Source organism: Suricata suricatta, chromosome 10 (assembly GCF_006229205.1).
Source record: "Suricata suricatta isolate VVHF042 chromosome 10, meerkat_22Aug2017_6uvM2_HiC, whole genome shotgun sequence".
NCBI classification, from domain to species: domain Eukaryota; kingdom Metazoa; phylum Chordata; class Mammalia; order Carnivora; family Herpestidae; genus Suricata; species Suricata suricatta.
Window position 1 is genome coordinate 96,624,772 of NC_043709.1, and position 7,466 is coordinate 96,632,237.

General features: G+C 39.5%; 1 protein-coding gene across 3 annotated transcripts in view; it reads left to right on the plus strand.

Moving 5' to 3' along the window:
* The first annotated feature begins 532 nt into the window (after positions 1-532).
* The window catches only part of CLEC4A (C-type lectin domain family 4 member A), a 43,304-nt gene continuing 36,370 nt past the window's right edge, over positions 533-7,466 (plus strand). The window contains exon 1 of one of the 3 annotated variants that reach the window (XM_029954323.1): positions 533-670. The gene's annotated coding sequence lies outside the window, so the exon portion shown is untranslated. Of the gene's footprint in view, positions 671-4,303; positions 4,341-7,466 lie in introns of those variants that run through there. The other 2 variants (XM_029954319.1, XM_029954321.1) reach the window with 2 other exon arrangements.

Below are 7,466 nucleotides of genomic sequence, written 5' to 3' on the forward strand. Positions count from 1 at the left end.
AGGGCAGGCAGCAAGGGCTGGAGCCAGCTGTGGGCTCACTGGCAATAGCCTGGGCTGTGGGTGTATCCTCGTCTTAGTTGCATGGTGTCTCCCTCTGGCTGCGTGCACTGTAGTGGTGGCTAGTGATACGCATCAGGCTGGCGGTGTGCAAGTGTATGGCCTGAGAAGCTAGACTTAAGTGTGCATATGACGTTTGGGGTAATGTTCTTGGGTCTATGCTAGTATCTTGTATTTGAATAGCTGCAGAGGCCATGGTTGTCTGCTGGTGTGGGTCAAGGCTGGTGTGGTTCAAGGTCTCTGGCAAGGGTGAGGGTGCATGGAGAGGTGTTGGAGGGAATGGGGAGGGACTCAGATGTCTGAGGTCAGCAAATGTGACTATCTGTGAGGCAAAAGCTGGTGAAATCTATTGGGAGTCTGCTGTGGCTGTTAGTTTCTACAGTGTCAAAAATCTGGGCAAAAAATGAGTCTGCAGATCATGTCACTGAATTGTGAAATGTGACCTGTGACCGTGTGTGGCTGCTATTGGTAGCTTCTGCTTTTCTTCCTTGTTCCTAGCTGATGCTATGCAACTCAGTTCTGCCAGTCTGGCTGGGATGAAACTGATGTGAGACCTTCTTGAAGCGCTCTGAGGCTAGGGAAGCTGATCACTCACCCCATTTTTCCTTTCCTGGTAAGGAGAACTCTTTCTAGTGGGGAAGAGCCCTCTTAGTGCAGAGCCGTGTTTCTTGCCGTAGGTGGTCTGGGATTGGGGTGGGTTGGGTGTGGGAAAGTACAGGCAAAAGGAAGCTGTTTCTTCTCTTCCTGTGTGGTTATTCTCAGGGTTTTTTCCCCCCACTGTGTTGTTAAAGTTCCTGAAGTAGACTTTTGAGCTCTCCCAGAGCCGTTTCTGTTCATGGAGAGCTGTTGATCTTTGTGGGGAGACAAAGGCTGAGAATCTCCTATTTCACCCGATTTTGGTTATGTTGAAAAAATTATTCATTTCCTTTATCCCTGATGGAACAAGATATTTCACATTCGTCTTGTTTATACTACTGGTTTTTCTTTTTAATCTAAAGCCCAAGGAGAGGTATTACTGATGGGTGGTCTGCGCTTTGCTGTGCCGAAGCTTTTAGTTTGACGTAGCCCCCCCTTGTTTATTTTTGCTTTTGTTGCCTTTACTTTTGTGTCAGATAACATTACTGTATTATATACTTGAAAGTTGTTAAGGGTGTAGATCACGTGAAGGGATGGATGTGTTAACTAACCCTACTGTAGAATTCATTTTGCAATATATATGTGTATCAAATCATCACTTTATACATCTTAAACTTACATATTTTATGTCAGTAATATCTCCACAAAACTCAAAAAAAATGACAGATACTGTGTGATCTCATTTACATGTGGAATCTAAAGAAGCTGAAATCATAGAGTGAATCATGGTTGCTGAGGGCCAGGAACCAAGGGAAATAGATGTTGGTCAAAGGGTGCAAACTTCCAGCTCTAAGATTAATAAGTTCTGGAGATCTAATGTCCAGCATTGTGAGTATAGTCTAATATTGTCAAATGCTGTACTATATAATTGAAGTTTTCTAAGAGAGTAGATTATAAATGTTCTTATGACAAAAAAAGAAATGGAATTATATGAGGTTATGGAGAGATTTACTAACTCTATTATAATAATTTCACAGTATATACATATATCAAATTATCACATTGTACACCTTAAACTTATACAAAGTTATATGTCAATTTTATCTCAATAATGCTTGAAGAAAAGTCAAATAAAGGTGACTTATTACATTACTCTATGCTCAGGAGCTTAGACATAGCTTGGTGACATTAATCAGATTTTTAAAATAGTTTTTCACTATTTATTTATTATTTTTGAGAGGGAGAGAAAGCATGTGAGTACAAGTGGAGGAGGGGTAGAGGAGAGGGAGACAGAATCCAAAGCAGGCTCCAGGCTCCAAGCTGTCAGTGCAGAACCTGATGTGGGGCTTGACCACGAACTGTGAGATCAAGCCCTGAGCCAAATTTGAATGCTTGACCGACTGAGCCACCCAGATGCCCTAAGAATTTTTTTAAAAATGCTTATTTATTTTTGAGAGAGAGAGAGTGCCCACATACGTGTGAGCAGGGGAGGGCCAGAGGGAGAGGGAGGGAGACAAGATACAAAGTGGGCTCGGCACTGACAGCAGACAGCCCAACAGAGGGCTTGAACTCACAAATTGTGAGGTCATGACCTGAGCTGAAGTTGGACACTCAACCCACTGAGCCACCCAGGTGCACCAAGATTTTTATTTCATCAGTATTTGTTAGGGAAATATTATATATATATATATTTTTTTGACAAATCTTTAATAGTCTTTAAACTTAGTGAGAAATAAGTACAAAATAAATTCAATCTCTATGATATGCATCTTACTGCTGAGTTAGCTGCTTTAAAAGAAAACTTTTTAAAGTTGATTTATTTTTGAAAGAGAAAAGGAGAGAGAGAGTGTGAGCAGGGGAGGGGAGGGACAGAGAGAAAGGAAGAGAGAGGATCCCAAGCACACTCCACACTGTCAGAGAGGAGCTTGATGTGGGGCTCCATCAGATGAACAGTGAGAATATGACCTGAGCTAAAATCAAGAGTCAGACGCTTAACCAAATGAGTCACCGAGGCACCACAGCTTAGCTGCTTTTTGCCAAGAGTATGCTGCACATTTGGTGGTTGAAGGTCAGCTTGGAATTATTTAGGGGGCAACTCTAAAGGGCTGATTCTGAGATATTTCCTTGGAAGGAGAAATATCTTTGAATCATTGGCAGGTTGCCACAACCTATATTTAGTTGCATGGGACTTCCGCAAAAATAATATTCAGCAATAGAGGGACTAGAGACACACATCTTTTCCATTTCTTACCAGCTACCACAAAATTCCATCTTTTTAAAATTCAAATCCTTAATGTTTTTATAGGTTCTAAGGAATCAAACATTTTAATTTGAAAGAGATTTAATGACAGTTTTGTAGAAAACATCCATAACATCTTTGATTGATAGTTATCCAATATATGTCTGAATATCTCATTCTTTGAAAGATAACCTTTTACATGTGTATGTATGTATTTGCAAGAAGTGTATTTTTATTTATGTATTTATTCTTTTAAATATCATTTATCATCAAGTTGGCTAACATACAGTGTATACAGTGTGCTCTTGACTTCGGGAGTAGATTCCCAAGATTCGTTTCATACATACCCCACCCAGTGCTCATCCCAACAAGTGCCCTCCTCAATGATGATCACCCATTTTCCCCTCGCTTCTGCACCCCCCATCCTATCAGCTCTCCGTTTGTTCTCTGTATTTAAGAGTCTCTTATGGTTTGCCTCCCTGTCTCTTTGAAACAATTTTCTCCCTTTACCTTCTGCCATGGTCCTCTGTTAAGTTTCAAATTCCACATATGATTGAAAACATGATATTTTGTGCAATTGTGAATGGGATCAGTCTTTTGATTTCTCTTTCCGTTGCTTCATTTTTGGTGTAGGTCTAACAGGAGAAACCTAACAGAGGACCATAGGGAGGGGAAGGGGGAAAGAAAGCTGGGGAGAGAGGGGGACACAAACCATGAGAGACTATTGAATACTGAAAATGAGGGCTGAAGGGGAGGGAGAGGGGGGAAGGGGGTGATGGTCATGGAGGAGGGCACTTGTGGGGAGAAGCACTGGGTGTTATATGGAAACCAATTTGACAATAAACTATTATTAAAAAAAAAGAAAACATGATATTTGTCTTTCTCTGACTTATTTCACTTAGCATAACACCCTCCGGTTCCATCCATGCTGCAAATGGCAAGATTTCGTTCTTTCTCATTGCCAAATAGTATTTCATTGTATATATAAACCACATTTTTATTATCTATTCTTCATTTGATGGATATTTGGGCTCTTTCCATAATTTGGTTATTGTTGATAACACTGCTATAAACATTGGAGTACATGTGCCTCTATGCATCAGCACTCCTGTATCCTTTGGATAACTTCCTAGTAGTGCTATTGTTGGGTCATTGGGTATTCTATTTTTAATTTTTTGTGGAATCTCCACACTTTTCCAGAGCAGCTGCACCAGTTTGCATTCTTACCAACAGTACAAGAGGGTTCCCATTTCTCCATGTCTTCACCAATATCTGTTGTTTCCTGAGCTGTTAATTTCCTGTGGGAGGTGGTATCTCATTGTTTTGTATTTGTATTTTCCTGAAGATGAGTGACGTTGAACATCTTCATGTGTCTGCTGGGCATCTGGATATCTTCTTTGGATAAATGTCTATTCATGTGTTCTGCCATTTCTTCACTGGATCACTTGCTTTTCAGGTGTTGAGTTTGGTAAGTTCTTTTTAGATTTTGAATACTAACCCTTTATCTGGTATGCCATTTGCAAATGTCTTCTTGACTCTATTGGTTGCCTTTTAGTTTTGTTGATTGTTTCCTTTGCCGTGCAGATGCTTTTTATCTTGATGAGGTCCCAATAGTTTATTTTTGCTTTTTTTTCCCCTTGCCTTCAGAGATGTGTCAAGTAAGAAGTTGCTGTGGCTGAGGTCAAAGAGGTTGTTGCTTGTTTTCTCCTCTCGAGTTTTGATGTGTCACATTTAGGTCTTTAATCCATTTTGAGTTTATTTTTGTGTATGGTGTAAGAAAATGGTCCAGTTTCATTCTTCTGCATGTTGCTGTCCAGTTCTCCCAGCACCATCTGTTAAAGAGGCAGTCTCTTTTCCATTGTATACTCTTTCCTGCTTTGTCAAAGTTGGCCATACATTTGTGGGTCCAGTTCTGGGTTCTCTATTGTATTCCATTGGTCTACATGTCTGTTTTTGTGCCAATACCATATTGTCTTAATTATAGCTTTGTTGTAGAGGCTAAAGTCTAGGATTGTAATGCCTCCCACTTAGGTTTACTTTCTCAACATTACTTTGGCTATTCAGGGTCTTTTGTGGCTCTATGCAAATTTTAGGATAGTTCTAGTTCTAGGAAGAATGCTAGTGCAATTTTGATTGGGATTGCATTGAATGTGGGGATTGTTTTGGATAGTATTGATATTTTAGCAATATTTATTTTTCCAATCCATGAGCATGTAATGTTTTTCCATTTCTTTTTGTCTTCCTCAATTTCTTTCATAAGTTTTCTATAGTTTGTAGCATTACATATCTTTTACATCTTTGGTTAGGTTTATTCTTAGGTATTTTATGGTTGTTGGTGCAATTATAAATGCGATAAACTTGAATTCTGTTTCTGTTGCTTCATTATTTGTGTATAGATATGTAACCAATTTCTGTACATTGATTTTGTATCCTGTAACTTTGCTGAATTCATGTATCAGTTGCAGCAGATTTTGGTGGAGTCTTGGGTAGAGTATCATGCCATCTGTGAAAAGTGAAAGTTTGACTTCTTCTTTGCCAATTTGGACGCCTTTTATTTCATTTTGTTTTCTGATTGTTGAGGCTAAGACTTCCAACACTATGTTAAACAACAGTGGTGAGAGTAGACATCTCTGTTGTGTTCCTAATCTCAGGGGGAAAACTAAAAGGATGATATTAACTGTACACTTTTCATATATGGCTTTTCTGATGTTAAGGTATGTTCCTTATATCCTGACTTTCTTGAGGGTGTTTATTAAGAAAAGATGCTATGTTTTGTCAAATGACTTTTTGCATCTATTGACAGGATCATATGATTCTTAACCTTTCTTCTATTGTGATGTATCACATGGATTGATTTGCAAATATTGAACTAGCCCTGCAGACCAAGAATGAATCCCACCTGATCATGGTGAATAATTTTTAATATACAGTTGAATTAGATTTGCTAGTATCTTACTGAGAATTTTTGCATCCATGTTCCTCAGGGCTATTGGGCTGTAATTCTTTTTAGTGGGTTCTCTCTTTGGTTAGGAATCAAGGCAATGCTGGTTTCAATGAATGAGTCCAGAAGTTTTCCTTCCATTTCTATTTTTTGGAACAGCTTGAGCAGGATAGGTATTAACTCTGCTTTAAATATCTGGTAGAATTCCCCTGGGAAACCATCTGATCCAGGACTCTTATTAGGAGATTTTTGACAACTGATTCAATTTTCTTTGATGGTATGGACCTGTTCAAATGGTTTATTTATTCTCTTTTGAGTTTTGGGAGTGTGTGGGTATCTAGGAATTTGTCTATTTCTTCCAGGTTGTCCAGTGTGTTGGCATATTATTTTTCATAGTATTCTCTAATAATTGTTTATATTTCTGTGGTGTTGCTTGTGATTGCTCCTCTTTCATTCGTGATTTTATCTATTTGGTTTCTCTCTCTTTTCTTTTTGAGAAGTCTGACTAGGGGTTTATCAATTTTGTTTATTCTTTCAAAAAACCAGCTCTTAGATTCATTGATCTGTTATACAGTTGTTGTTGTTTGGATTCTATATTGTTTATTTCTGCTCTAATCCTTATTATTTTTCTTCTTCTTCTGGCTTTGGGGCTTCTTTGCTTTCTACTTCTAGTTCCTTTAGGTGTGAGGTTAGGTTTTGTATTTGAGGATTTTATCTTGTCTCTCTCTCTTTTTTTAATAGTTTATTGTCAAGTTGGTTTCCATACAACACCCAGTGCTCTTCCCCACAAGTGGCCTCCTCCATCACCACCACCTCTTTTCTCCCCTTCCCCTTCCCCTTCCCCTCTCAGTTCATTTTCAGCATTCAATAGTCTCTCAAGTTTTGCGTCCCTCTCTCTCCCCAACTCTCTTTCCCTCTTCCCCTCTCCCTGGTCCTCCATTAGGTTTCTCCTGTTCTCCTGTTAGACCTATGAGTGCAAACATATGGTTTGTGTCCTTCTCTGCCTGACTTATTTCGCTTAGCATGACACCCTCAAGGTCCATCCACTTTCCTACAAATGGCCATATTTCATTCCCTCTCATTGCCATGTAGTACTCCATTGTGTATATATACATCTTCATGATCCACTCATCAGGTGATGGACATTTAGGCTTTTTCTATGTTTTGCCTATTGTTGACATTGCTGCTATGAACACTGGGGTACATGTGCCCCTATGCATCAGCATTTCTGTATCTCTTGGGTAAATCCCTAGCAGGGCTATTGCTGGGTCATAAGGGAGTTCTATGGATAGTTTTTTGAGGAACCTCCACACTGTTTTCCAGAGCAACTGTATCAGTTTACATTCCCACCAACAGTGTAGGAGGGTGCCCATCTCTCCACACCCTCTCCAACATCAATAGTCTCTTGCTTTGTTCATTTTAGCCACTCTGACTGGCGTGAGGTAGTATCTCAGTGTGGTTTTGATTTGTGTTTCCCTGATGATGAGTGATGTTGAGCATCATTTCATGTGCCTGTAGGCCATCTGGATGTCCTCTTTGGAAAAGTGTCTGTTCATGTCTTCTGCCCATTTCTTCACTGGGGTATTTGTTTTGTGGGTGTGAAGTCTGGTGAGTTCCTTGTAGATTTTGGATACTAGCCCTTTATCTGATATG